This window comes from Ascaphus truei, chromosome 11 (assembly GCF_040206685.1).
Source record: "Ascaphus truei isolate aAscTru1 chromosome 11, aAscTru1.hap1, whole genome shotgun sequence".
NCBI lineage: Eukaryota > Metazoa > Chordata > Amphibia > Anura > Ascaphidae > Ascaphus > Ascaphus truei.
Window position 1 is genome coordinate 6,826,064 of NC_134493.1, and position 24,845 is coordinate 6,850,908.

Genomic DNA, 24,845 nt, shown 5'->3' on the forward strand with positions numbered 1-24,845 from the left:
TAAGTTCTTTCAAAACTAAAGCCGTCACATATTAATCTGGTCTGTAACTGTTACATACGCCTATAATATATATTATCTTTGCATGCAGAGTTAATGTTGTGAATATAAAGTATATAACTGTATTATGGAACTGTATTGGTAAACATGTATTATGTATCATCAAAACTCTATGCCCAGGCCATACTTGAAAACGAGAGGTCTCTCAATGTATTACTTCTTGGAAAAACATTTTATAAATAAATTAAATATATATAAACTTCAATGTTCATTAATAAACATTTTAAAAAGCAGCGCTCCCAGTACCAATCCCTGAGGTACTCCACTCACAACTTTAGAATTCTCTTACTTTTAGAATTTATTTAAATCTTACAGTCAATTAACAAAGGAGGGAGAGGGAGTAGGTGGTATAATACCTTTTATCGGACCAACAAGTATGTTACAAGCATTTGGCCCTCGAAAGTTTAGACAGGGCTGGCTGAGCTTTAAAGGAACAGACAGCCAATAGGAGAGAGGCACAAGGCTGCAGGATAATGAATCAGACATAACTGTGTACTGATAGGCAGGGGCAGAGTGTATCCTAGCTGTGGAGTAATGAAGGGAGTCAGCATTAACCCTTTGAGTGTTTCTGGTCATGCCACGCCACCATGTATTGGAGACAAGCGCGTCCTTCGTTGTGCCACGGGAGGCAGTGCGGGGGCGGAGCCTAGGTCCTGTTCCGGCAGGAGTTCTGCGGCGCTTGCACGTAGGGCATCACCCAACGTGTCACAGGACGTGTCACAAGGGCAGAGCCGAGGTCCAATCCTCACAGTAACATATCAACTACTTGTTGGTCCAATAAAAGGTATCATACCACCTTTGTTATTTTACAAAATGGAAGAAAGGACTAACATGGTAACCCATCCACCCACCCTTCTTTGCATTTAAATCATACAGTACCAATTAATTGTAATATTAATAACTTTATATTATTATGTTATTATATATAATTTTTTTAAGGTCCTTGATCCCTGGTAGAGTACGCAACTTTATATACTGTAATAAGATGCAGATACGTTCAATTCATACAATATCCTTTTAGAGACCTCAGAAGGGAATTTATGTGCTGTGCCAACAAACTGCATCCAATGTAAAGTGCTTTATGCAGCTTGTTCATCAGGTAGATTCAACCCACCTTAAATCTGGGAGAGACTTCTGCTGGCAGGACAATGTGAAAAAAGTATGCATAGAGAAGGAGAATCCCATTATAATATGTGCTCGTACCACCTCTGTTCCTCTTATTGACAACCTGAATTGGAAGTTGGGCTTTGCTAAGAGATGCAACACAAAAATGAAACCAGTTTGTTCTAAATTTGCCTTGATCCATAAAACTCACACAAAGAACAGCAGAGTCTACTAACTTCCACATAGAACAAAGAGGTGTTAGTTTATCTGCTATCTAAACACAACACCTATAAAAGTTTTCCTAATGCCCATCTAATGGCAGGTCCAAACCAGCGGGGCTTGTGTGCTTAATGGCTTGTGTAATTCATTGTAGCTCTACTTGAGTGCTAACATATTGGAGCTATTGATTTTTAGACAGAAAGATCAATAAGAGGAGTATAAGAAGGAGGGGGAGAGTTGTGTGTGTTAATAACTATGGTATATGGTTCTTTAGAAGTGTCTGGGCAACCAGGAGAGCAAAGCTGGTCTCCTTTCGCCTCCAGTATGATGGGGTGATAAGAGAGGGAGCTGATGTCATGTTCTGTAACTAGAAGTACTATACATAAAGCCTGCAGGGTAGCAGATGCTGAGACATATGCCATGTTCTCTAATATTGCCCTATTTGTGCATGTGTGATGAAGGAGGGAGAGGGACATAAAAGACAATATTGTATTAATTCAAATAGTCAAATAAACTAATCTGTTAGAACTTGTTGGTCATGGTGAGTGACAAATATATGGCCTTTTAACAGAATTTATAAAAGACTAATTGAGATATTAGTATAGAGAAAGAAAAATAGAGATAATAGAGGGTACATTCACTTACCTATCCTACTTCTGGGGAGAAGTAGGACAAATTGTATTTTATCTAGCAAACATATTACGAAAATGTCATGCAAATTATGTTCTTTGGTACTGATATTTGTGTATATATAATTCTTACCGAATACTGCAAGACCACAATACTTAGCGCTATGAACTATCTTTCTTTTTACAGGTAACTGTGCATTGCTTTTCTAACACTTTTATGGATAGGCCCTGTAATCACATCTCTTCATTCAAGAGCCAGCTCTTCCGTGAAATATAAGAAAACCTCTGAAAACTCAAGTGCCATGTGTAAGAGATGTGTGCAGAGGTAGATTTAATGGAGACTGATTAGGGTGAAATTAAATCTCGGCTTTATTGAGCCTGTTCCTTTAACAATGAAAATATACAACATTTATAAAAAGAAACAAAATAAAGGCCTACTACACTTTGGAGAATAACTAAACCTTTACTCTATCCCTATCTAACTGAGGGGCTAGATAAGCTGGTTACCACCCCAAACATATGTGTGTGTATACACACAACAGTCCAACAAGAAATTCTCTTATCTGTTTCTGTTGTTGTAGCTGTACACTTATGCAGTCCAGTCGCTCCCAGGAATAACAGTCAGGTCTTTACTCTGTCAGCATAGTTGTATGCTCAGGAAAACTCTGGTCTTTCCCCCTTCTCCTTATGTTATCCCAAATGTGAGCTAAGGAATTTCTCTCCTGTTTCTCACATGAGGCATTTTACAGAGCTCTAATTGGTGGAGACTAGGTAGAGACTAGTTAATGGAGTGGCTGCAATTAACTATCTCTGCTAGATTCTCAGAGCTCTGATGCTTCTTTATATAAACAGGAATAAGCTACCCTGTTTGTGGGAAGCTTGGTCTTGCCACGACTAAAGCCCATCCTTCCACTCTCACCCGATATATCTCTGCAGCTCGAATGAGAGTGGATGGAAGAAGATAACCCTTTGTCCCGCTGGGATTGGAGTCTTTTCTCCAGGTCAGTAATGTCTCCTCAAGAAGGTGCTTAAGCTCAGCACTCTTCAGTCACTCGAGGAGGACTTTTCCCAAGCACAGTCTTTCTTCTGACCGCTTGGTCACGTATTTCCCCCTGCGTCGGGTAATCCTTTCTTCCCTGAGTTTACGGTGACCACCTGCATCAGGTTCTGTAGCCATATTAACTGGTGGTTTAAGCTGGGCAGAGTTTTTATCCACACTGATTGACTCCTGTGGCATCTAAGTTTGGTAGTCACCTAGTGTTTTACCTGTAGATGTGTGAACACTGAAACAGTTCTGCCTCAATCTAGCCAAAGATTGCACCTTTCTAGCGGCTATTTCCATTGTGAGGATTCTGGCTTGGGCCATGGGGCCCAATAGCATGAAACACATAAATGTTTCCCTAATTAGGGAGACAAAAAAGATTAACTTCTGGTTGCACTCTTTCAGATATTGGCCACAGTAGCATGACTGTATTGTCTCAGTCGTAATTCGGTTCTTCTTTCCTGAATTGTGTGGAAAGCCGATCATAGTGCGGAGATTGCATTGCGGGTGCGCTTATAACAACGCACAGCTTGCTTGGTTGTGATGTAGGACCTATATCTGGATTGAATCACACCAGCAGATCCCTTCATTTTTTTGTAGAATCTTTGCTGCAGATACGTTTGACTGGAGCAAAATGACACACTGCTTCAAATATTCATCATTTCTTCTTTGACGTTGCATTCTCCATATGGATTGGAGAAGACAGGCTGCTTTATTCTGGCTATTTAGTCGACGAGTTTTCATTCCTCTGTTGACAGCCTGTATGGTGAGCGCTGCAGAGCATTTGTGCAGAAACATTTCTCTTTCCAACCTTGCTTGGACATGAGCTTTGTAGTACTCCTGAATTACTCTGCTGCTTTTCTCCCTTTTTATGAAGTTTTGCTCATCAGTGAGAGAATCCTGTTTCTGGAGCTTGCTCTGAGTGTGCATCAACGCATTCTTCATTATATTTTTGAGCTCTGCGGATTTCTTAGCTCTGGCCGCAGCTGCTTGCCTCAGTTTCTGGACCTCTTGTGCTCCCTCTTGTACCAAGTAACCTGGCCTCTAAGCTTGGCCTCTAGCGATGCTCTGGTGATGCTCAGGATAGCCTTCAGTTTCTCATGCTGCTTTGCGGGGACACACTGGGTAATCAGACGTTCCTGCAGCACTTGTACTTCTTTAGCAGCCTGCAGATTTTCTTACTGCAGAGATCGCTGCTTCTCTTTGGCAATCTGTAGGTGCGTACGCAGACCTTGCAGTTGGTTCTGCAGTAGGTGCTCTGCCAGTGTGCGTTGCTCCAATGTTTCCAACTTTTCAAATTCAAATAGTTCCATCATTTTTTCTAGCTAATGAAGCTTTTCATTCTTTTCATTGACGTGGTCAGTCAAATCAGAATTTTCTTCTTTCAGCCTTGTATTTTCTCTTTGTACTGTCCCTGTAATATGCAGGGCCTCCTTGTAGTCCTCCTTCCATTTACGCACTTCTGAGTTGAGACTCCCGGGCTCCTGGTGTGAGACTTCTATCTCTATGTTGAGGGTGTGAAGTTCCTTCTGAGAGACTTTAAGATCCATACTAAGACTGTAGACTGCTTTTTGAGAGATGTCCAGCTCCTCAGTGAGACTGTGAAGTTCTTTTTTAGAGACTCTCCAGTTCTGTATGGTGATTACTGATCTCTTGGTGTGAGGCATACAGTTCTATGCGGAGAGTACAGTATGAGCCTCGTTCTGCGATATACTGTATGCACCTCTGTCCGGATACTTTTGACCTCCTTGGGACAAACATCCAACTCTAACTTGAGAGTATGGACTTCTTTCTGGAAGATCTCCTTCTGGTACATAGGCAGTGAAACTGTTTCTAGGAGACTACCAGCCCGGCACTGAGACTGGGAATCTCTGTTCGAGAGACTTCGAGGTCCGTACTGAGGTGGTTAACTTCCTTTCAAGAGCCTCCAAGACTGAGAGACTCCTTCCGAGCTCTACACTGAGAACGCGGGCCTTTTTTAACCTCCTTCACTTCGTCCGAGCAGGTCTGTTTCTTGGCCATGGCGGTAATAATAGTGTTCGCTGTCTTCAGCTCAGTCACCTGGACCTCTAAGTCAAAATGTAAGCGGCGCTCCGTGTTCATCACTGTCCCACAGTCAAAGGCGATTGAGAACAGATCACCCTGTAGCTTGGGATTAGCTCCTATCTCCTGTTTCAATAATTTACAGAGCAGATCACAGTTATAGAAATATGCAAAGGATGCAAACAGTGGGTGGCGCAGTGATTATAAATATATATATATATATATATATATATATATATAATGTGTATAAAAACACCAGGTGTATAGAAACACAAATTTATAATAGGTGAAAAAAATGCAGCTCAAAACCCTTTAGTGGATGATCTGTGATTTTCACTTCTTGTTTCAGCACGTCTTGGGAAAGCAGGGGAGCGCAGGTTTCAATATGCAACAAATGAAAAAGCATACATAGTGCAAATAAAGTTGATTCAAACAATGTGGTGTGGTTGTATCTATTGAATGGAGACTCACGTGGTGTCAGATATAATCAGTCATATCAGAGATCAGTGGCAATAGCTTGACTCTGTGAATGGTAGATGGACCGCACAACTGGATAGTTGGTGAAATGTGAACAGCATACATAGCAACCTCAACAATCAGGGTTATAGAAAGGAAAGAGAGGCTTCCATAGCGTAACACAATATAATACCTTTATACACGCAATAAAATTAACACTTACAGTGTCATAAAAGCAAATGGGCACATAAAAAACGGGTGATATCACCAGCTCCAGTCTCCTCCATCTCAGAGGTATCTTTTGTATGCTAGAGTTCTAATCTGGGATTCTTTTTTCTTTGTCATGTTCACACATATCTATATATATATATATATATATTAGAAAAACAAGAAGAGAAAAAGCGCCCGATCCTTGTGTAAAATCCAATAACAAAGTTTAAATGACATGAATCACGACAAATGCACACTCACAATTTGTCAATGCATATAAAGAATTGTATGGGTAAGCCCATGTGCCAACATATAGCCAAATCGCCGTCTGTTTTCTCCGTCACATTAGACCTCATTGCTGCTTGTGTCACCCGGTAGACTTTCCCTCCGGCAACCCGAAATTGAAGCCTGTGGTTCTGGCAAACTCATTCTGTGCTGCGTGCGATTCGGGGAACTCCTTCCCCTTCCTGGCGCCTGGCGTCCGAGCTAATCCACCACCGTAGCTCAATTAGACCACGTGACCCTACGCGTTTCTTCCGGCACAGCGGATTTCATCAGGGGATAAAAACTTTAATTTACACACGGACCGGGCGCTTTTCCTCTTCTTGTTTTTCTAGTAGGTATCTGTTGGGAGGTTGTTGACCCCAAGGAAGAAGCAGCCCGGACCCTAATACTTTCCTACAAAGTTTACCCATCATTGGGTGAAATTACTTTTTTATTTGAACTTTAACAGTTATATTTATATACACTATTTTTAAAATATATATTTTTTATAGTTCTTTTATTTTTTCTATCACATCTCACATTGCACTAACCATCATAGCAATCATCACCACACATATTTTGCTACTATATAATTTTTCATTGGTTATTATAGGTCATCTGTGCTGACTAAGTATTTCGATGTTTTATTGTGGGTTTGGGAGACCATTATTTGGTAGTCACCATAACAGGCACTGTCTATTCTATTATTATCAATATATATATATATATATATATATATATATATATATATATATATATATATATATATATATATATATTGGACTACGCAAATTGGTTTTGTGTATTTAAACCTCAATTGGACGCCACTTCATTAAGCCCCCAGAAGAAGCAAAGGGTGCGAAACACCGCGTCGGGCTTGTCTTTGTGTGTACTCCCTTTGGATCCCCCTTATCGGCTGTGAACTCTCTCTCTGCAACAATACTACAGATCTTTTGCCTTTCATGCCATCTTAGGACTTTACAACAAGGACACTATTTTCATAACGATCTGCAAGTATATACAATGATTTTTCCATTTCATCAGTGGTGACCTCATGTAATTAATTTGCTTCCTTGGAGACCTAGGTGGTACTGTATTGGCAATTATTATTATTAGCAGTCAATAGTTCACAGCACACAGCTGACATAATTTTTTGACCGAACGGTCTCCACATATATCTCAGGAGTTGACTTTTTTCCCCCCTGAGCATCAATATTCTGTTCTCATTACACATTTATTAAGGACTACAGTATTGCTTTCATATCTTGTTCTTTTTACAGCTGTAGGGATCCTATGGGGATTGTTTTAACTTTGTATCTTTTTTGTGTTTTCCATGTCCATGAATAAACATTTTTTCATTATTATTTTGCTTGAGTGCTTTCAGTGGGACACTTTTCTTTTTTTCTCTTTTCACTTTTACTGTATGCTCATTTGCATGTCTTAGACAGGTCTGCAACCCTGCCTTTTACCATTATCACCCAGCACACAGCACTTCCACTGCAGCAAGGGATTCTGGGAAATGACATGCAAATAAGCACACAGTGCCACTTTTTGCTTCAAGATGCATAGCTAGCAAACCCCCCCACAGACAGACTGTTTCGACCTTAATGGGTCTCCTCAGTGTGGAGTTGGTTATGCCAGCTATGCAAAAAAAAAAAAGAAGCAAGGGACAGGGTTTACCATACTCAGTTAAGTTATGGTTGGTAAAAAAAAGTGACAAAAACCCTCCACAACAAAGCATATGGCAAATGGATATATTACTGTATGCTCATTTGCATGTCTTAGACAGGTCTGCAACCCCGCCTTTTACCATTATCACCCAGCACACAGCACTTCCACTGCAGCAAGGGATTCTGGGAAATGACATGCAAATAAGCACACAGTGCCACTTTTTGCTTCAAGATGCATAGCTAGCAAACCCCCCCACAGACAGACTGTTTCGACCTTAATGGGTCTCCTCAGTGTGGAGTTGGTTATGCCAGCTATGCAAAAAAAAAAAAGAAGCAAGGGTTTACCATACTCAGTTAAGTTATGGTTGGTAAAAAAAAGTGACAAAAACCCTCCACAACAAAGCATATAGCAAATGGATATATTACTGTGCTCATTTGCATGTCTTAGACAGGTCTGCAACCCCGCCTTTTACCATTATCACCCAGCACACAGCACTTCAACTGCAGCAAGGGATCAAAACGTCAGATTTTTGTGTCTGTTTCAATACATTATTTTGCTGACTTACCTAGGAGTGCTGTCTCTCTTTGCTGTTCTTCTGCCCTGCTGGATGGTAACGTACTATATATATATAAATATATATATATCTTATTATATATTTGTGAAAGCACTGTATGCCTGTCTGCATCTTCCTGTGTCTCTAGGGGAAATGTCATTGGTCCCTTGGGCTGCCCGCCCCCACACCTCACATTGGCCTGAGGCGGAGTGACCACACACACACACACACACACACACACACACACACACACACACACACACACACACACACACACACACACACACACACACACTCTCTCTCTGTTGCTTGGCCTCACTCTCCGCCGTCAGTTGGACCGCAGCTCACCTTCCACCCCCACCCTCCTCTCCCGGTGCCCCTCCTCTCCCGGTGCCCCTCACTCTCTCCCCCCTCCCCACCTCACCCAAATCCCCACGCTCCGCAACATCCCCAACCGCACCATCACCCTCACCGTGCGCCGCTCCCGGAGAGGGGAAGCGCGGCCCTCCTGCTCAGCAGCAAACACCAGGCTCCTCCCCCCTCGCTCACAATGAGGAAAAGCGCGGCCCGGGCCTCCTGCACTCCCCCTCACGTGCGCCGACTCCCGGACGGAGGGGAAGCGCGGCGTGGGCCTCCTGCCACTCTTTCCCCCCCCCCCCCCCGCCAGCTTCCCGAACTCACCTTCTGCCCCAGCCAGATGCCACGGGGTAAAGGTAAGTCACCCACCGTCTCCCACCCACCCAGTCACCCACACACCCACTTAGTCACCCACACACCCACCCCGTCACCCAGTCACTTTCACCCAGTCACCTACTTACCCACCCACTCACCCACCCACCCACTCAGTCACCCACTCACTCAACCACCCACTCAGTCAAACTCAGTCACCCACCCACCCACTCAGTCACCCACCCAGTCACCCACCCACTCAGTCAGTCACCCACCCACTCACTCAGTCACCCACCCACCCACTCACTCAGTCACCCACCCACCCACCCACTCACTCAGTCACCCACCCACCCACTCACTTAGTCACCCACCCACTCACTTAGTCACCCACCCACTCACTTAGTCACCCACCCACTCACTTAGTCACCCACCCACCCACTCACTCAGTCACCCACACACTCACTGAGTCACCCACACACCCACCCAGTCACCCACACACCCAGTCACCCACACACCCACCCACCCAGTCACCCACACACCCAGTCACCCACACACCCAAAGTCACCCAGTCACTTTCACCCAGTCACCCACTCACCCACCCAGTCACCCACACATCCAGTCACCCACACACCCACCCACCCAGTCACCCACAAACCCAGTCACCCACACACCCAAAGTCACCCAGTCACTTTCACCCAGTCACCCACTTTCACCCAGTCACCCACTCACTCAGTCACCCACTCACTCACTCAATCACCCACCCACTCACTCAGTCACCCACCCACTCAGTTCACCCACCCACTCAGTCACGCACCCACTCAGTCACCCACCCAGTCACCCACCCATTCAGTTGTCACCCAGTCACCCGGGGGAAGCCCAACCCTGACGTCCGCCCCCCCAAAATTACATCCCGGGCAACGCCGGGTCTCTCAGCTAGTATATATATAACTATATATATATATATACATATATATATATATATATGTAGAGGTATCAGTACCGTGTTAGCCGAGCTTCAATAATCAAAAAATAAATAGATGATACCGTTCTGTGGCTAACGAAATGCTTTTATTTGTACGAGCTTTCGAGATACACTGATCTCTTCTTCCGGCGATGTTACAATGAATGAAGCAAGCAAAAGGTATACTAAAAAACAGTGTCTCTTGGAATGTTATCTGTGCTGGTCCTTCCCCCGGTGTGGATGTGTTTTATGGCTAGAGGTGTCAAAAGGTTCCTGAAAGCAAGTGATGTAAGAGTGTGTGTGTATCTGTGTGAATAAAAATGAATGGAAAGCCCACAGTATGTACAGTGCTTTACAAAAGGTGTGTGTGGAGTGGGACTGGATATAAATGGTGTGGGTGGGTGTGGAAATGTGAGAGATTGTAGCACAACTAAAAGTGTGTGTGGATACTATGTGGTCCCTATTGGTGTATAGGGATGGAAAAACAAGGAGTATTAGTATGCGTAAGAGACAGCTGTGTGTGCATACATATAGCACAGTGTGTACAGACATGGCCTTTAGCGCTCATGGGAAGAGAATTCCCTTGTGTCAGTAATGACTCATAAAATTTTGATCTCTGTTTAGGCCATTGCTAAGTGTCCCGAACAGTTGCATAAATTTGTATTCATGCAACCGTCTCTCTTTCGGTGTTTTAAGATTACCTTTGGGTATGGCAACCCTCAGATCGTTCATCTTATGGCCAGAGTCAGAGAAATGTTCGCCAACAGGACTGTCTCTTGTTCCGCGTGTGATGCTGTGGCGATGCAGGTTCATTCTCTTGTTTAGCCCCTGCCCTGTCTCACCTATGTAGTAGCAGCCCCCTGGGCATTTCTTGCACATGATGAGGTACACGACATTGCTGGAGGAACAGGTGAACCTTCCTCTGATTTTTTATTCCATATTCCTGTTTGGAATTTGTATTGTGTCTGCTGTGTAGAGCATTGTGCAGGTTTTGCATCTTGGGTCCTGGCATGGTTTTGTCCCGCATTCAGTTGTACTGCTGAATACTTTACTCCTCACCATAATATTCTTGAGATTATGGGGTTATCTGTATGATAATAAGGGTGCTTCAGGGAAGACCTGTTGCAGTCTTGTATCTTCCTGGAGGATGGGTTGTAGTTTCCTGGCGATCTTGCGTAGGGCTCCTAGGTGTGGGTTATATGTGACCACCAAAGGTACCCTGTCGCTTGTCTCCTTCTGTTTGTATTCAAGGAGATCACTTCTTGGTATTCTGGTGGCTTTGTAAATTTGCTGGTCTACAATTCTGTGGTTATATCCACGGTTTATAAAGTCTGATCTCAAGGATTTAATCCGCTGGTCTCTGTCTGCTGTGTCGGAGCATATCCGGTTGTATCGTATGGCTTGACTGTAGATGGTTGCATGTTTGGTGTGTGTCGGGTGGAAGCTGTTGTCCCTCAAATAGCTTGCTCTGTCTGTAGGTTTGCGGTATACAGAAGTCTGTAGTTGGTTGTTCTTTATAGTAATGGTGGTGTCTAGGAAATGTACTTAATCCGAGGAATGGGTGAGTTTGAGGTTGATGGTCGGGTGGAACGTATTGAAGTTGTCATAGAACTGTAGGAGGTCCTGTTCGCCAGAGGTCCAAATCAGTAGGATGTCATCGATGTAGCGAAGGTATGTAAGGGGTTTCAAGTGACAGGTGGAAAGAAAGTCACTTTCCAGTTTTGCGCAGAACAGATTGGCATACTGTGGCGCCATCCGAGTACCCATAGCGGTCCCGGTTGTCTGGAGGTATGTGTCATTTCCAAATGTGAAGTAGTTATGGGTCATAATAAATTCGATGCATTTAGTCACTGTCTCTGTGAGTGGCTCCTGCGGTCCCAGAAAGTATCTGCAGGCTGAAATCCCATCCACATGGGGGATGTTTGTATAAAGTGACTCTACATCCATAGTTGCTAGTAGTGTTCCTGTTGGGAGGGGGCCAATGGCATTCAGTTTGTTTAGCAGGTCGGTGGTATCCTGGATATAGCTGGGTGTGTTCCTGACAAGTGGTTTTAGAATGCCCTCCACCCAGTCAGAAATATTCTCGGTAAGTGTGCCAGATCCAGAGATAATAGGGTGCCCAGGGTTACCCTCTTTTTGAATTTTAGGGAGCATGTAGAATGTGCCAGGTTTTGGGTTAGCTGGTATCAGGTCCAGAATTTGTTCTCTTGTGCGGATCGGGAGTGTTTTAATGATCCTGTTGAGTTCTCGCATGTATTTTTTAGTTGGATCCTCCTGCAGTTGGGTGTAATACTTTGAATCAGAGAGTTGCCTGTGTGCTTCCCGCAGGTAGTTTGTGGTGTTCATTATGACCACTGCTCCCTTGTCCGCAGGTTTGATTGTTATATTGTGGTTGGCCTTTAGCGATTCTATGGCTCTCCTCTCCATCAGTGTCAAATTATATGTTTGTTTCCTTACTTTGTCCAGGATGGTGGTTTTGGCGCTGTGTCTGAAGCTTTCAATGTACCGGTCCATTGTGGGGTTGCGCCCAGTTTGTGGGATCCAGGTGGATTTTTGCTTCTCCCTGCTCATGTGCAGCGGCTCTCCATCTTCAGTGTTGGCATAATCTTGGTTGTGTCTGTTGTGGAAGAACTCCTTAAGACACAGCCTTCTGAAGAATTCTTCCAGGTCACTGCACAGCTCAATCTTGTCCATTGGCTTGGTAGGGCAGAATGTGAGACCCTTTGATAATACTGAGGACTCTGCTTTATTATGTGTGTAATCTGAGAGGTTAACAGTGCAGTCCTGCTGTTGGTGACTGTCAATGTTTGTATTATTAGTTGTTGTGCTGGCTGTTGCAGAGTATCTCATTCTTAGCCTCAGTCTGTGCAGTTTCTTTTCCTTATTGCTAATAAGACCCTTCAGGAGTTTTTCATGGAATGTTTGGAGTCCTCTCCATGTGTCTATGTGTATTTCTCCTGTCTCCAGGATGCTGTCTATTGTCGCCTTTGTCTTTCTCCTGTTGCTGTAACAGATGCTGATCAGATGGTTCCTTAATCTTTCTGAGTTCCTGGTGCACAGTTGTTGGGATAATTTTGTGTTGTATGTGGTGGCAAGTGGGTTTTTGAGGACGAGTCCTTTTGGGATCAGATGCTCCTTCTTGCATTTGCTGAGGAAGATGATATCGCTGTCTAGTTGTGCCTGTTTTTTCAGTAAATCCTTTAGCTTCATTTGAGTGCGGTACAATGTGGTATCTTCCATATTTTCATGTAGAGGTATCAGTACCGTGTTAGCCGAGCTTCAATAATCAAAAAATAAATAGATGATACGTTCTGTGGCTAACGAAATGCTTTTATTTGTGCGAGCTTTCGAGATACACTGATCTCTTCTTCCGGCGATGTTACAATGAATGAAAATAAATAGATGATACCGTTCTGTGGCTAACGAAATGCTTTTATTTGTGCGAGCTTTCGAGATACACTGATCTCGCACAAATAAAAGCATTTCGTTAGCCACAGAACGGTATCACCTATTTATTTTTTGATTATGAAATCCGCTGAGCCGGAAGAAACGCGTAGGGTCAAGTGGCATAGGAACTATGGAAGGTGACCAGTTCAGACGCCAGAGCAAGGAGAGAGGATGTGTGTGAAGGATTCCCTTGGTCCCGGAGCTGTAAGAAGCAAACGGCGGCCGCAGTCAACAGAGGTGTTCCGGTTTTGAAGGTCTAAAACCCTTTCCAGCAAACACAGCAGCAGCAACACCCATTTGCAAAGATTTCCACCGCATACAAAACGGAGGACGACGGTGAAACCTCACGTTCATCTGGTGCATGGGCTGGTCCCATAACATGCCTTTTTTATTCTGACAAAGTGTGAGTGTGCATTTGTCTTGTCCATGGATTATTAAACCTTATTATCTGATTTTATACAAGGATCGGGCGCTTTTTTCTTCTCTTTTATTTATATATATATATATATATATATATATATATATATATATATATATGTAGAGGTATCAGTACCGTGTTAGCCGAGCTTCAATAATCAAAAAATAAATAGATGATACCGTTCTGTGGCTAACGAAATGCTTTTATTTGTGCGAGCTTTCGAGATACACTGATCTCTTCTTTCGGCGATGTTACAATGAATGAAGCAAAAGGTATACTTAAAAACATTGTCTCTTGGAATGTTATCTGTGCTGTTCCTTCCCCCAGTGTGGATGTGTTTTATGGCTAGAGGTGTCAAAAGGTTACTGAAAGCAAGTGAAGAAAGAGTGTGTATGTGTATCAGTGTGAATAAAAATGAATGGAGAGCCCACACTGAATGAGTCCATTCATTTTTATTCACACTGATAGACATACACACTCTTTCTTCACTTGTTTTCAGTAACCTTTTGACACCTCTAGCCATAAAACACATCCACACCGGGGGAAGGAACAGCACAGATAACATTCCAAGAGACACTGTTTTTAAGTATACCTTTTGCTTCATTCATTTCATTGTAACATCGCCGGAAGAAGAGATCAGTGTATCTCGAAAGCTCGCACAAATAAAAGCATTTCGTTAGCCACAGAACGGTATCATCTATTTATTTTTTGATTTTATATATATATATATATATATATATATATATATATATATATATATATATATATATATATATATATATGTGTATATATATACAGTGGTTGACAAATCACCAAAAAATCTACTTGCCACACAAAAAAAATCTACTCGCCACCTAGTACCAAACGTGTGCTGCTTGGGCCAATATTTACTTGCCCGGGGGTTAAATCCACTCGCCCGGGGTGAGCAAATGTATAGGTTTGTCGAACACTGTATATATATATATATATATATATATATATAAAACACACAAATGAAAAGGACAAAGACAATCCCCTTAATAGCACTCTAAATCACCTAGAAAAATCTACAAATAAAGATTATATTGAAAGAACCAGATGCTCTGCCGAGTCAGAAAAATGAACAAAATTTTATTAGGATTACAGCAAGACACACTAACTTAAAAACATAAAAATACTAAAGACAGCATGAGAAAATATATGTATCAAAAATATATAGAAAAAGACTACGAATCGAAAAAATATACTATATGTGAAACAAAAAGACTAGAATGTGTCTAAATCAAATATAAATAATGACACCAAAATAGCTTAATGTAACAAAAAATGGCAATACAAAATATTATACATCCCTACTGGCATAAATGCCTGATAGAGAGATATATATAATAGATCATGGCGTTGGGAAAAGTATATAGTCAATGACCCAGTCTATAGCCAGGAAAAATAGTATATCACCAAGGAAAAGGAAAAAACATACAGGGAAAAATGATATAGAAATAATAATCATACCCTGAACAGCAATTCCCAAAAATGAAAACAATGAGAGCTGATGCAGCAAACAAAATATATAACTGTTATGGACATATTAGCAAACAGAGTCATACATATGGAAAACACCGCAGTGCACAGCACTGCAAGGACAAATAATGCCAAGACAGCAAAGAGAGGTAATACTCAGCTGCAGCTGGATTGCGTGAGGCATGTGTCCATATAGATGAAAAGGATGTGTTCCGATGCTTGCTCATAACAGAAATAAAGAAAGTCCAAAATGCTGCAAGAGATCCATATCGAGTTCATCCAAATAAAGATTACATAAAGGCTGTCAAATAGTAAACACTCAACGCGTTTCACCCATCGGTGGGCTTCTTCCCGGAGTGGTTTGAGTTAACCATATATATTAGGTGTTGAGCAACATCCTTTTTTGTGTGTTTTATATATATATATATATATATATATATATATATATATATATATATATATAAAAGAGAGAAGAGAGAGCGCACGCCCCATAGTGTAAAACCGTGCATTTAATGATGGGAAAGGGGGGGGAGGGGGAAGAATATAACTCACAAGGGTATAAGTATTAAAAGCATTTTGTGAAATATCACCACCATCCGGTTTCTGCAATAGGATCACGAGTCCATTGATCTCACGGAGATGAAGGGGCAATGATCCGTCAGGATTTCCATGGTGCCTCGGATATTACACAGCAAACGTCCCAGGAGTCCCAGAAAATGTCTCCTAAGCTGTATAGCTGTATAACTGTTTCGCACTTGAACCGGCATGTTCCTGCGCTTGCGTTATGACGTTGTGTCCGTGCGTAATGCGTGATGACGATCCATGATGCGTTTCGTCGCACAAGGGCGACTTTTTTTAAATTTAGATATATATACACCCTACAGTCTTGAAAATGGAAAGCCAGCAGTACAACCAACTTGTTCCTTCGCGAGGAACTCTCCTATTTTTGTATGTATTGAGGATCCAATAAATCAGTTTTAAGTGACCCAGCAGCATCAGCTTGTATTTCGGCGATTCCACGGCAGCAGTGCATGGAGCTTTTTCCAGCAGCTGGGATCTCTCCTTACCTGCATTGATTGCTGAGCTCTTGCACGCCCATCCAGACTTCTTCAATCAAGTTTCAGTGAGTACCACAGCGTTATTTTCATCATACCTGGGATCCAGCTCTAGGGTGTTGTTTATCCATTCAATTGGGAGTCAGGTTGGTCTATCATATTGTCCCCTTTGATTAACCCATTTATTTTTGGGTTACACCCCTTATATAAGCTCACATAGGATCATTCACTGAATGGATTATCGTGGACCTTATAAGCATATGATTTAATAGTGATTGCTGCTTGTATCATTTTCTTTGGAGCTCTACTGTGGGAGATTTCTTCAATTCTTCCATTTTTCTGTACAACCAACTTCACACTGATGATACCCATTAAGGTTGAAACATTTCTGTGAATGGTTTCTATGGCTTTGCATCTGATTCCCATGATGTGCTTAAAAGCTGTGTTAACAGCGAGCATTAGCTTATATGGGCTCCATGTAACAATGGTTTTTCAGACAAAAGGTGATACATTGTGTGCTTATTTGCATGTTATTTCCCAGAATCCCTTGCTGCAGTGGAAGCACTGTATGCTGAAGATAATGGTGAACAGCAGGGTTTTAGACCTGCCTAAGACATGTGAATGTGCTCACAAATGACCTTTTTATTTGATATATATATATATATCAGAATCATCGTTGGAGAGATGTGTAGCACTGCATGCAGGGGTGAAAAAATGAGGGGTATGGCACAACCACAAGTTCAGTTAAAAAAATCTATTTATTGGGCTAAACATGGGAGACAGACAAAAATATTGTGTGGTAAAAAGAACTCTGGTGCGTTTCGGGCGCAAAAAAGTATAGTGATGGTATCACAATATATATATAAAAAAAAAAATATATATATATATATATATATATATATATATATATATATATATACAGTGGTTGACAAATCACCAAAAAATCTACTCGCCACACAAAAAAATCTACTCGCCACCTAGTACCAAACGTGTGCTGCTTGGGCCAATATTTACTCGCCCGGGGGTTAAATCCACTCGCCCGGGGCGAGCAAATGTATAGGTTTGTCGAACACTGTATATATATATTTCTGTTGTTGTAGCTGTAGTCTTTTGCAGTCCAATCGCTCCCAGGAATAACAGTCAGGTCTTTCCTCTGTCTGCATAGTTGTATGCTTGGGAAAACTCTGGTCTGTCCTCCTTCTCCTTATGTCAGTGTTACAAAATTATGGGTAATCAGTGTATTAATAAAGGCAGTATACTCGGCTGGTTACCCCTATTTTGTATTGGGGATGAAGGTGTTAATTTTATGTGCCCTGTACATGTATTATTTTCCCTCTGTCCCTTATTGTTCCCATTTTGCAGGAGTGTATATGCCTGCAGTAGTGTATAACATAGTACACTGACATTACTGGCTTTGGACACAAGATGTTGCTGCGAATGCTAAACCACAAGTTAAGTGGATAAGCGTGGCGTGGTCTCTTTGTTCCATTGCCAAGTATAGGTATCCATTACTGAGACTGGAAGCCGTAACTGCAGAGTCAATTGAATCAAGGGCTGCGGTTTCCCGTCTCAAGTGGTTCTCGGATACAATGTATCTCCGTCCCGGTTAAATGGTGTACTTGAAAGGCAACTAGCAATTGGCGTGGGAACTCGGTCAATTGACGTGAGAACCCCGTAACCGCAAGTCAATTGACGTGAGGAGCCCGTAGCCCAGCATTGCCAGTTCAAGAAGAAGCCATAACTCGAAGGAAAGGAGCCAGCAACCTGAAATTTGGTATGCAGCCCAGGTGTAACACCCTAAGCACCCACATATTAAAAATATAATTGTAGGACAAGGGAAACATGTATTTTTAATAAAGTGTATTTTTGCTGCAGTTTTAAATGGACAGGCAGGATGAGGCTTTTTTCTACTGTCATTGAAATGCACACAGGGACCAAATGTTTTGACACCTATGAGCTGGGACGCTTTCCTATGCATGCTTCATAGACCACATGCCGAGGCAATGCCTGTGAGTCTAGGGAAGTGTTGCATATGAAAGCCCCAGAGTCAGAATTTCTGAATTAGCCAGGATGGTTACTGAATCGGAAATCCTGTTAGCCATCTGGGCTAGCTCACACCCTGAGTATCCCTCCTAGCCTGGGAGACGCCAGGTAGAAAGAGGAGTACACATATGCTAAACAGGCCAGGTAGCACAGGCACTGTATTAGCCGGAAATCCCTAGAGTGCCCACTCTGCAAAACGTGGGCAAGTTGGGGATTGGTGAATGGAAAAATTCCCATGAGAGAGATTGGGTGGGTATGTTGGAGATAGGTTCTCAAATCCTATATACATGCTCCCTGAGCTATCCCCGTTGTCTTTCGTTTTTTCATTCTACAATGTGAGCAGACTTCCATCACGCTTCTAACAGAGGATAAGAGCAGCAACGACCCTAGACCGCACAGAGTATTATCACATCGGAACAGGGTTACCACCTTCGACTGACGGTCAACCTGGAGATTTTTTTTAATGACACTGTGTTGCCATGACAACGGGATGCTATGTAACATCACGCGGCATCAAGTTGCCATGACAACGTGGCACAGCATGACATTGTGACATCATGTGGTGTTTCATTGTCATGGCAACGGGCATCACGTGATGCTGTTACGTCACGTGACATGCCCGTTGGCATGGCAACGCAGTGCCATTTGATGCCGCGCATCCATATTGACAGTAGTTGCAGGGGGAGGTAAGATACATGGGGGTGGTGTGTGTTCAGCAGGGTTTCTGGGAATGTTACTGTGTTGCTTATATGTCAATCGATCTTGTCTAATAAAAACTACAACTCCCATGATCCCCTATGTGTAAGCATGCGCAGTAGAGCATAGGGCTGTGACCCTGATGTAGTAGACAGCGAAGGGAGGAAATGAGTTCTGCACACAGATAGTCCCATGAGAAACGTAAAGGATTTGTGAGTGATCTATGATGTAGCAATGAGAAGTCACTTACTATGCCTGCCCTGTCTGTAACAACCCGCCCACCCGGAGATTTCAGGGACAAATCTGTAGCCCGGAGAAGGGGATGCCAAACCCGAAGTCTCCGGGTGAAACCCGGAGAGGTGGCAACCCCGCATCGGAACCAAGGACATAACTCTGTGCCAGGACTCCGTTATTGCTGGGGTATCTATCAGACCCCAACGGACCAGAAAGAATTTTGCACTACTCACAGAAAGATTGGGCTGGCAATTTGCGCCCTTGCTTTGCACCTTTCTCGACATTCTATCCCGTTTCTCTCTTCATTAAGTGTTTTTGTTAAGTATATTCTGAGGTTGTCGTGTGTCTGTCTAGTAAGGAAAAAAATACAATTTATTTTGCTCAACTTGTGTTCAATCTAGTTCCCCAAAAATATAAAATTGTTCTACAGGTCGGTCCCCCGTGACAGTCAGCTCAACTGGGAACTAAGGAATCTCTCTCCTGTTTCTCACATGAGGCTTTCCACAGAGCTCTCATTAGTCCACGTGGTGACTAGTTAATTGAGTGGCTGCAATTAACTAACTCTGCTGGATTCTCAGAGCTCTGAGGCTGCTTTATTTAAACAGGGATAAGTCCCTGTTACACCATGTAATTGTCTTTTTCTTTTTCTCTTCTTGACAAAGGCAGTAGTTACATTAGTAACATAGTAGATGAGGTTGAAAAAAGACAAATGTCCATTGAGTTCAACATACAGATGCAGCGGCTGTTATCCGATCATTGAAATAAATGGTTTTTCGAGATTTCTTCTAGGATCTTTCAAAGTTTGCCACGGCAGACTAATGGCCAATTGGATTAACACAGCAGTGACCCCTGCTGAATTGACCCTCCCGGGGTCTACTTGTCTGTGAGGCTGAATCAGTCACTCTAACTGCGTGCCCCTACAGGTGATTACAGGGTTTTTATTTAATTTTAAACACTACAGTATTTGTCTCCGGAGATGAAACACATTGATTCATGTATGGGGACCCCCTACTTCCCGAGATACAGGTCCCATTATGGGGTCCCGGTATCCCCATATTAAAATCCTGTGGGTCACGTAAACGTGGGATCTAAACAAAACAGAGGGATAGCGTCACCCCATAACGGGGCCTGTATCTCGGGAATTAGGGGGTCCCCGAGGCTGAAATCAACTTTGTTCAGCTCAGAAGACCACTGTTCCCGCATACTTGTATCAAACACCCCTTCCAGCCCCCCAAATAAAAAATAATTACCTTAGCAGATAGCCTCGGGGACCCCCTACTGCTGCGACACACTTTATTCGAGAAAATGCCCAGTTTGTACCTGGCAGATACCTGGAATGCGCCGCTCCTCACCTCTGACAAGCCCCGTTGCGTTTGCCTTCCCAGCCACAGTTCATGCCTGGCTGACGGAGGCCTGATCTGTTAAATGATAATGATCAGGATTTAATAGGCTGCAATGCTTCGCATGTCCACCAGATGGCATAAATTCATGAATTGTAATGCAGTATATATATATACAATACTGTATATACACAGTATATATATATATATATATATATATATATATATATATATATACTGTATAACAACAACCCCTATAAGCCCTAACATACAGTACTGTACACATACAGTACTGTATATGCACATACATAAATTATACTACTGTATGGGCGGCGGGGGCGAGATGTGTTTGCAGCAGAGAGAGATCCGCTGCTCTCTCTCTGCGCAAACATCCGCACATTAAAAATTATTTTAAATACATTTTTATTGATAGTGTAGATGTGCAGGGGGTCTCCGGAGCTGAACCGCGTTGGTTTCAGGTCTGGGGACCCCAGACCCCGAGATACAGCCCCCTTTATGGGGTGCCGGTATCCCTCTGCTTGGTTTAAAGGGCCCGACCACGTGATCGTGGCCTGTAAACCAAGCAGAGCAGAGGGATACCGGCACCCCCTAAAGGGGCCTGTATCTCGGGGAGCAGGGGATCCCCAGACCTGAAACCAGTGCGGTTCTGCTCTGGAGACCCTCTGCACATGTACAGTATCAATAAAACACATACAGTATACAGTATAAATAAACACTCGTTCTTTACCTTAGCGGCTATGCGCTAATATTGTACAGTGAGCAGGGGGTTCCCTGAGCCAGAAATTAATGCCCAGGGACCCCCCCTGCTCCTGCTCAATATTATTAAAAATACAGAAATGCTGCTTCATTACCATAGCGGATAGCCGCTAAGGCAATGAAGGGGTTAACCCACCGTGCCCGCTTTATTGTGTGTAGTGGGGATGGGTGAGGGGGGTATTTGGCCCTTGGTGTGAGTTAAGGACTTGCGGGGGGTTGCGGGTGCACTTAACCCCTTCACGACCGTAGCAGTTAATACCGCTACGGTCATGAAGGGGTTAAGCCCTCCCGCTACCCCCCCGCAAGCCCTAAACAAGCACCGTTGGGGCTAATACCCCATTCACCCACCCCCGCTACCCACAATAAAAAAAATACACACACACAGCAGCCGCCAAAAAATAAATAAATAAATCTAAATAAATAAATAAATAAATGACAATAAATACATTTGAAATACATTTTTATTGATAGTGTAGATGTGCAGGGGGTCTCCGGAGCTGAACCGCGTTGGTTTCAGGTCTGGGGACCCCCTGCTCCCTGAGATACAGCCCCCTTTAGGGGGTGCCGGTATCCCTCTGCTTGGTTTAAAGGGCCCGGCCACGTAATCGCGGCCTGTAAACCAAGCAGAGCAGAGGGATACCCGCCTGTATCTCGGGGAGAAGGGGGTCCCCAGACCTGAAACCAGTGCGGTTCTGCTCTGGAGACCCTCTGCACATGTACAGTATCAATAAAACACATACAGTATACAGTATAAATAAACACTCGTTCTTTACCTTAGCGGCTATGCGCTATGGTAAAGAAGCAGCATTTCTGTATTTTAATAATATTGTACAGTGAGCAGGGGGTTCCCTGAGCCAGAAATTAATGCTCAGGGACCCCCCCTGCTCCTGCTCAATATTATTAAAAATACAGAAATGCTGCTTCATTACCATAGCGGATAGCCGCTAAGGCAATGAAGGGGTTAACCCACCGTGCCCGCTTTATTGTGTGTAGTGGGGATGGTTGAGGGGGGTATTTGGCCCTTGGTGTGAGTTTAGGACTTGCGGGGGGGTTGCGGGTGCACTTAACCCCTTCACGACCGTAGCAGTTAATACCGCTACGTCTTGAAGTGGTTAAGCCCTCCCGCTACCCCCCCCGCAAGCCCTAAACAAGCACCGTTGGGGCTAATACCCCATTCACCCACCCCCGCTACCCACAATAAAAAAAATACACACACACAGCAGCCGCCAAAAAAAAAAAAAAAAAATCTAAATAAATAAATGACAATAAATACATTTGAAATACATTTTTATTGATAGTGTACATGTGCAGGGGGTCTCCGGAGCTGAACCGCGTTGGTTTCAGGTCTGGGGACCCCCTGCTCCCCGAGATACAGCCCCCTTTAGGGGGTGCCGGTATCCCTCTGCTTGATTTAAAGGGCCCGACCACGTGATCGCGGCCTGTAAACCAAGCAGAGCAGAGGGATACCGGCACCCCCTAAAGGGGCCTGTATCTCAGGGAGCAGGGGGTCCCCATACCTGAAACCAGTGCGGTTCTGCTCTGGAGACCCTCTGCACATCTACACTATCAATAAAAATGTATTTTAAATGTATTTATTTAGATTCATTTATTTATTTAGATTTATTTATTAATTGTGCTGCTGCTGCAAGTCCTAAGCTCACACCACGGGCCAAACACCCCCCTCACCCCCAATAAAAAAAATTCACGCACAGCAGCCCCACAATTATCAAATACATCTAAATAAATAAATAAATACATGAAGAGAAATAAATATACAGTATACTGTATATATATACTGGATATATATACAGTATATATATATATATATATATATATATATATATATATATATATATATATATATATATAATAACAATCCCTATACATATACAGTATATACTGTGTATATATATACACTGTATACATATATATATAGATAGATAAATATACAGTATACAGTATATATAAACACATGATGAACCAATATACAAATACATGTGGAATGGTTATCAAAATCATACTGTCCTACAGATAACGCTTCTCTATACAGACAATAATAATAATCCATTTAATAATCCTAACTGATTTTACAATATAAAACATAACATTCCAATCCACACAGTACATTGCATTTACATTGTATAAATGATGCATAAAATCTATGCACCATATACATTCTGCAAATGAATGTTAACAATATAATTGCAAGCTACTCTACCAGTAAATACAAACACTTCCAAACAAGTCAACTATTTTAACCAATCAAGTAAACAAAAATCAATGTATACTGTAAGTACCAACCAGAAAACACAATTTAAAACCAAAGCTAACCCTTACAATACCAAGGATTACATCTATCTAATTGTAAAAAACCTTATACTTTATACAGCATTGCAATGTACAGGATGAACAATACAGTACATTCCCTGTATCTCCCTGCCTTCAGTGTAATCTGTTTAAAGCCCCCTCCCCCCTAATATTTCTGTTAAACAGATTACACTGAAGGCAGAGAGATGTAAAGGCCTAAAGGCCTAAAGCCCCCTCCCCCCTAATGTTTCTGTTAAACAGATTACACTGAAGGGAGAGATGTAAAGGCCTAAAGCCCCCTCCCCCTAATGTTTCTGTTAAACAGATTACACTGAAGGGAGAGAGATGTAAAGGCCTAAAGCCCCCTCCCCCCTAATGTTTCTGTTAAACAGATTACACTGAAGGGAGAGAGATTTTAAAGAAACACACATTAGGGGGGAGGGGGCTTTAAACAGATTACACTGAAGGCAGAGAGATGTTTCTGTTACCAGTAAATCTCCCTCCCTGCTGTCAGTGCAGTGTATGTAAATGTGGGGAGGGGGGGGGACCCAATGTGCATACTGTGAGGTCTAACCACCCTCAACCCCTACCCACATACCGTTACCCCCCCCCATCCTGGCCATGGCACCTCTGCTTCTGCAAAACAGACACAAAAATGAAAACATACAAAGTAATGTCCCCTTATTAACCGCTACAGTCATGAAGGGGTTAACCCACCCTCACCCACCACTCGGGATGCCTACATACCCTCCCATACTAACCCCCCCCGTGAGGCCTAACCACCCAGTCAGTACCCACAAGGGAGGCCTACCCACATACCGTTGGGGAAACACCCCACCCCCAGTACCCACACTAAAAACAGTACAATGACCCACAATAAACAGCATTCTATTTATTAAATACATTACCCACCCCCTGTGCCCCCCCATAAATACAAGATTTATCCTTTTACATACAGGGTTCATAACGTAGCCCCACGCTAGTCCCCGGTGGCCTGGCAGGGCACCTGGACAGACCTACAGTTTACAAGCAGCATTCCACAGGTTCTGGAGGCCTGCTGGTGGATCCTGCCAGCACCATGGCCCTCAGGTGGTCTCCTTGGGTCACCGTGGGCCACAATTGGGTCCTCACGGTAGGCCCAAGGATGTCT